Source organism: Setaria italica, chromosome VII, assembly GCF_000263155.2.
Source record: "Setaria italica strain Yugu1 chromosome VII, Setaria_italica_v2.0, whole genome shotgun sequence".
Classification (NCBI taxonomy): domain Eukaryota; kingdom Viridiplantae; phylum Streptophyta; class Magnoliopsida; order Poales; family Poaceae; genus Setaria; species Setaria italica.
In genome coordinates this window covers 10,374,928-10,382,105 of record NC_028456.1, presented here as the reverse complement: position 1 = coordinate 10,382,105, position 7,178 = coordinate 10,374,928, and positions in this window count along the sequence as shown.

Here is a 7,178-nt window from a genome sequence, read left to right as displayed (position 1 = left end):
GCTTCCCATCTTCTCGGGCGAACTGATCCATTTTAGTCTGAGTCTACGGAGCTGACTGCTCGGATCGGCTGTAGGCCAAAATCGGACACCTTCAAGAAGTCAGTATCCCATACTCTCCCGGATATGCACTTGACGGTTTCGCAGCTCCACTGCTGCGTGTCGGCTGCCGCGATGCTGTATGCGGAATCGGCCATGACCTGACCCTTAACGGCTTTTGCCGATTCATATCGAAGGTCAAACTCCGACAAAGCCAAGATCCATTTTCCGATCCGTCCTTTCAAAATCGGCAGTGACAGCATGTATTTTACCACGTCGTCCTTGCATACGACCACACATTCCGCTGATAGCAAATAGTGCCTGAGGTCGACGCAGAGAGCGCCGCGAGCGGGGGATATGTTGCCCTCGAAGTCCTTGAGCATCATATCTGTCTTGGTCAGGTCATCATCGCTCTTCCCTAGCTTCCAGAACATGGCGTACGGCATGATGTTGACTGCAGCCCCTCTGTCTACCAGCAATCTAGTGATGGGTCGGCCATTGACATGCCCTTTAAGAAACAACGCTTTCAGGTGTTGCCGTTTGTCTTCTTCGGGCTTCTCGAATGTGGCTGTCATTGGCTCCAAAGCCAATTGTGCCACCTGCTCTTCCATTGCCGACATTTCTTGTCGGTCGGCAGGAGTCATGAATTCCATCGGCAGTATGAAAACCATGTCGATGTCGGCTGCCGATTCGTCACCTGCCGATTCGTCGCCTGCCGATTCGTCACCTCCTCTGTCGTTTCTTTTGGGGCGCCATACCTGAGACCTGCCTCTCTTCTCGTCCGTCGTGTACTGTTGCTCTTCCTCCTGCTGTTCCCACTGGCGGAGATGTTGGATTCTTCGTTTTTGAGACTTGGTCAATCCATCGGGGCACCACCTGGGGTTCACCGGTTTGGTTCGTGGTCTAGCACATTCCCATTCCGGTCCGCGTCCTAAAGGGTTCTCATCTGATATCTGAGCATCGGCCATCTCTTCAAGTCGACTGTGGATGCTGACCCTATTTTCTGGCCGGTTATGTCGATCAAATCTGCCCCCCGGCCCATCATCGCGCCTGCCTTCCGACCGGTCATATCGGTCACTTCTGCCCCCCAGCCGATCACGTACTGGAGGGCGCCGGTCGTCTTGGTCGCGCCAGTTCCTACTGATCGGCTCTGGTCTCCCATCTCTAGAGCGAGACCTGCTGAATGGCCGATTGTTACGATACAGGCCATTGCACTTGGGGCAATTATCGGCCGAAGGCAACTTGAGGTTGCTTTCCCAACAGTGGATGAAGAACGGGCATCGTAAGTGATCTTCATGTCGCCGCATTGCTTCTTCCCGGGATCTTGAGCGTTCATGTTGCCGCTGATATTTGTTGAGCAGGAATTGGGAAGTAATGCGTGGTTCTCCTGATCCGTCGTCATCGTCCTCCATCCGCCGTTTCCCTTTGACGTCTTCAGGCGCCACTTGATTTCTGGGGTCTACGGCGCCGCTCTTTTTAGCCGATTCGGATGTCAGCACCTTGGTTTGGAGCGAATTCTTTCCCGCGTCAACCATGTTGGTAGGGAAGGGGTGCTGGTCGATCTTCATCGGCTTGGCTGGTTTTGTTGGCACTTCAAATTTGAGTCTGCCCTGCTCAATGGCCGACTGTATCTGCTGCCGGAAAATTTTGCATTCGTTCGTATCATGGGAGGTACATTGTGCCACTTGTAATATTTCATCTTCTTCAGCTGTTCGGCAGAAGGAATCGTATGGTATGGCGAGAGCTTGATCTGTCCTTCCTGGAGGAGGAGGTCAAAGATTTTATCGGCCTTTGATGTGTCAAATCCGAACGTCTCCGGCTCCTTCTTGCTGAACGGACATGATATCGGCTTTTTCCCTTTAACCCATTCCGTAAGGCCGATTTCTGTGTCATCTTCGGTTTCAACCTCTTCTAAGTACGCCACCTTCTTCTGGAAGTTCCTCCGTGGATCAAAAGAACGTACTTCTTGGCCAGACAATCGGTGGACGATTTGGCTCAAGCTTTCAAACTCCTGTGAGGCGTATTTTTCTTTGATGTGAGGTAGGAGACCTTGAAAGGCTATATTGGCCAACTGTGCATCAGTCAGAGCCAGGGAGTAGCACTTATTTCTGATTTCCTTGAACCTCTGTACATATGAGGATATTGGCTCATCGCTTCTCTGTCTGAGGCTGGTCAAATCGGACAGCTTCATCTCATGTACCCCGGCGAAAAAATACTTGTGAAACTGCCTTTCCAGGTCAGCCCACATAATTATCGAGTTGGGCGGCAATGTAGTGAACCACTGAAAGGCTGACCCAAACAGGGATGACGAGAAAAGGCGCACCTGTAGGGCATCTTGTGCCGCTGCTTCCCCGCATTGGATGATGAATCTATTCACGTGTTCCACGGTTGAGGTGTCGTCCAGCCCCGAAAACTTGGTGAAATCAGGAACTTTATACCGATGGGGAAACGGCAGTTAGTCGTATGTAGGCGGATATGGTGTTCTGTATGTGTAGGTCTGCACCTTCGATTTCAAGCCGAATTGTTCCTGAATCACCTCCGCTATACATGCCGACCAGTCCGGCTGTTGCTGGTAAACCGTCGGCTGAGAAACTGGTACGTGCTGGTATATTGGTGGCAGGATGACTTGATGTTGAGTGAAAGCATGTGGCGTTTGATGTATCATAGCCGGCTGCATATTCAGGGTCGGCTGTTTGAATGAGCCGCATGTTTCGTCATATAGTATGAGCGGCGCGACGCCCCGAAGTACTTCCGTTGATTTTGCTGCTCTGCTCATCTCTCGTGCGACAGGCTGGTACTGCGGCATGGTTGGTCGAGTGGCCGCCTGGAAAGATGCCTGGAATTGGGGGCTTCCATGGTTGGCCGGGTGATCCTAGCCGGCCGTCACTGATGGTGCCCCCCAAGGCGCTGGATTAACCGGAGGAAACTGCGTAGAGGACAACTGAATGGGACGTGGATGGAGGTGTTGCGTGCCATTGAACCCCACAGGGATCGATGATGAGGAAGCGCCAGAACCCCCAACTGGAATTTGGGGAGGCTGAGAAGCCGAATAAAGTATATTCTTGTTCGGAGCCATAATTGGCGGAGCATATGCCGGTCCCTGGTACCCTTGAGATACACCGGTAGCCAAGGAGCTGATGACGGCATTGTATACCGTGTTAGAAAGCACCGGGGATTGATCGATGAAAGCTTGATAGACGGATTGTTGAACCATCTCGGACATCTTGTCTGAGTCCTCGGTGATTGTGATCTGGCGGGGAGTTGGAAACGGAGCCTTTTTGATAGTCTCCCCGCTCCTGGTGCGACTGAAGGACTGCAGACATGTCTTCCAGTAGTATGTCGTCTGCCTCTCTAGTTCTTCCTTCTGGTGGTCCCTGAGATCTGCCTCTGTCACTTCGATGACGTTATCTTCGGAGACTTCAGCAACTTTCGACATGGTGGCGGTTGTATTTGTCCCACCGAGTGTGCCAAAAGTGTGTTGGCGCTAGAAATCAGCTGATCGAATTCCTAGCGTCGGACACACGACCCGGGAGAATCTTCTTAGCTCCTGTTCGGGTGATTGCCCTGGTGCGGTTCACGCGGCGTGCCAGCCAATCTGACCTGTTGATTGGCAAGGAAAGAAACGTGTCAGTTCCCAGAGGTTGCGATCGGCTAAGGTTCCGATCTCGAGAAAGCTTATCAGCGAATCGGCCGATTTGCAGTAATAAAGAAATCGGCTATAATGCAACCGATTACCAGGCAACGTTTATAAAGAAAACTGCTAGAGTAATCTAAACAACGCTACAGTAGCAACACTAGGAACAGATCTAATAGGCTATGTATGAAATAGGTAGATTAAACAGCGAAGTATAAAGAAAGCCGAAATTACTGATTCCTAGCTGGATAACTGGTGATAAAACTAGAACAACAGGTAAAACCTAGAATTCTAGTAAATATCGATAACTGATGAATAAATCTAAACGAAACGATAGCGATGCGCCCGAAGTTAAAGCCTAGAAATTACTCGATAAACGGAACTTACAAGATTGGCCGGAGGTCAAGTTTATGCAGCCCCGCCAACCCGTACGAACTCGTGAAAAAGGAGAAAAAGTGTTGGCGAAGTCGCCTGCTTGAAAGTAAGTACGAGGAAATAGTAGTTTGTTGTATTGAGTTGATGATGATTACAGATCTACAAGGGTGGCTATTTATAGCCCCGTACAAACGACTTCTTATCCGACTAGAACTCTATCCCTAAATTTAAACAGAAAACGAATATTTACAAGTACGATTCGTACTATTTTCACGCGCTTCATGCGCTGACCCCCTCTTCATCTTCATAATCCTTTTTTAAGCCCACATCGGCCCAACTGTTCCAACCTCCTAATCGGTCGATCATCTCTTTGGCAAGGGGGTAACCGATCAGGACCCACATGTCGAGGGCTCAGACTCATTCCAACCCTGGGAACTAAGGTCGGACGAGGCTGAGATCCCCCTTTGGAGGGTCGGGCGCGTCCGATCCCAAACCTCAGGGGTGGGGCGAGGCGGAGATCCTCCCTTGGAGGGTCGAGCGCATCCGATCCCAAACCTCAGGGGTCGGGCGAGGCGGAGATCCTCCCTTGGAGGGTCGGGCGCGTCTGATCCCAAACCTCAGGGGTCGGGCGAGGCGGAGATCCTCCCTTGGAGGGTCGGGTGAGGCGGAACTCCAAGGATCAATCGGCCGATCCTCAACTGTAGAATCAATTGGCCGATCCTTGACTGCAGCACCAATCGGCCGATTTCCAATCGTCGCCCTTGGCGGAACTCCAAGGATCAATCGGCCGATCCTCGACTGTAGCATCAATTGGCCGATCCTTGACTGCAGCACCAATCGGCTGATTTCCAATCGTCGCCCTTGTATCTCGCTGCATCTCCTAATTTCTTCCACTTCTAACGCCGATTTTACTCATGTCAAAATCTGGCGTCAACATAATAGAAGATGAAGCTAGGAGCACTGAGGTTAACATTGATGCAACACCAGTGCAGAGTCAAGATACAGAGAACCGGGTATCGACATTGAACAAGCATATTTCGTCATGATGGTTTTGTGCATTGAATTACAGGTAACATTGTTCCAAGAACTTTATAATCCAAGTTAAGCCAAGAAGCATTGTCACAACAGAAAAAGAAAATGTGTCACCTAATTGCAATGCTAAATCATTTCAAAGAGTTTGTTCACTAACATTCCTGCGAAAAGTGGAGCACACAAATACATTAGTATACAGCAGCTACTATCTGGTGCAAAAATGCGAGCAGGCAAAAAGAAACAACAAGTAAGAACTGGAATTGTGCTTTCATAATGTCATTACCATTTTCTAGTGTCAATTCAAAGTTTCTTGCAGATTCATTCCTGTACAAGCTACAATTCTCTCATTACACTTAAAACCATGTTTCTCTCTTTAGCAGGACATTCAAGCTATGGTGGGGCAATAATAAGACCCAAGATTGCTCAGTCCCTATAGAATAGGATGTAAATGTTATGATTGTTTATTTTGTGCCTACCACAACATCACACTTTCCTTGACCTTTTCAATCATTCTTTTTGACGCGCAGAAACTACTCGATGGTCTTGGGAATACAAGAAGGCATTCAACCTTCAGGTGAGGCAAAGTTAAAGATCATGAATGGTGGGAGTGATCAAGATTATAGATGCGTACCAATAATATATAGGTTTTGTAGATATTTTAGTACTGGGAGTGATGGATGAAAGGACAAGTTATTACTTCATATGTTGAATATTCTATTGCATCAATTGTATCATGAATGCTGGGAGTGAACGATGGATTGATGTCATTAATAATAATAATAATAATAATAATAATAATAATAATAATAATAATAATAATAATAATAATAATAATAATATACATAGAATGCACCCAGGTTGATGGGCGCACCAAACCAAACATGCAGTGCGTGCTTCCTAAGTTAATTATATTTTCCACCTACCACGTAAAGGCACCTAGCATACAAATCCCACTAGACTATATGCATGCATGCATTGAATCTTTTGTTGGTTCGAATCTTTGAAACATATTTTCTCCTAAATCATAACCTCGATTGACAACCGTTTGTTGCATCCGTCTCAAAAAAATAGTCTTAACAAAACAAGATCCAATATGGATATATTTTTCATCATTTAGGCAAGTTGCATATCCATGTACTACCGATTGCCACTCTGTCTACCACAGGGTTGCAACTAGTTATAACTCTGTGTATTATCTGCATCTGGTCACTATAATCATGTCAAGTTGCCATTCTGAGTTACAATCATATCTTGTTGCAACTAGAGTAGCAATTGTGTTGCAACTGAGTAGTAACTAGTTGCAATAAGTAGTAACTGGGTTGCAATTGGGTAGTAGTAACTGGGTGCAACAAGTAGTGATTGTGTAGTAATGAGTTACAACCAGTATTAATTGGGCTTGCAACTGGACAGTAACTTGTTGCAACTAGTAATAACTGGGAAACAATTAGGACAACTAGTTGCAACCCATGATAACCGGTTGCAATTCTATTCAGTGGAAGTTGCAAGCATACCTGGTTACAATCAGAATAGTAGATGTGTTGCAAGTGAGTTGTAACTAATTGCAACTACAAGTAACAAGGTTACACTAGGTTATAACTAGTTGCAACCAGTGCTAAATTACGCTACAACCAAGTTGCAATTGTGTTGTAGAAGTGCTTGTTACTCACAGTACAACATATTGCAATTACGTACTTGAAAAAACTTCATCAAATATAGCCTTCATGGATCTCATTTTGTTAAGCATATTTTTCCAACAACCTCCTTCAAACGGATTTAAAATCGGATCTGCGATCTAGGAGATATCGCATTTTTTTGTTTCGAATCAAGAAAAGATTCTCTGCATGCTTGGATGCATCCTCGTGGGTGGGTTGAGGTGTGAGGTGGTATCACGTGGTTGGTTGCCTCTATTTAATTTTGCATGTACGAGCGACAGACCTTCCTTGGAGCATGGCGTGCGGCATGTGCGGTGGATCTGTGCATTTGATGTACAGAATGCACCTGGTGTACTTTTAGCCTCGTCATATATACATACATATATATATATATATATATATTTGCATCAATTTCTTTTTTTAAAAAAAATTTTGTTGCATTAAAGAAT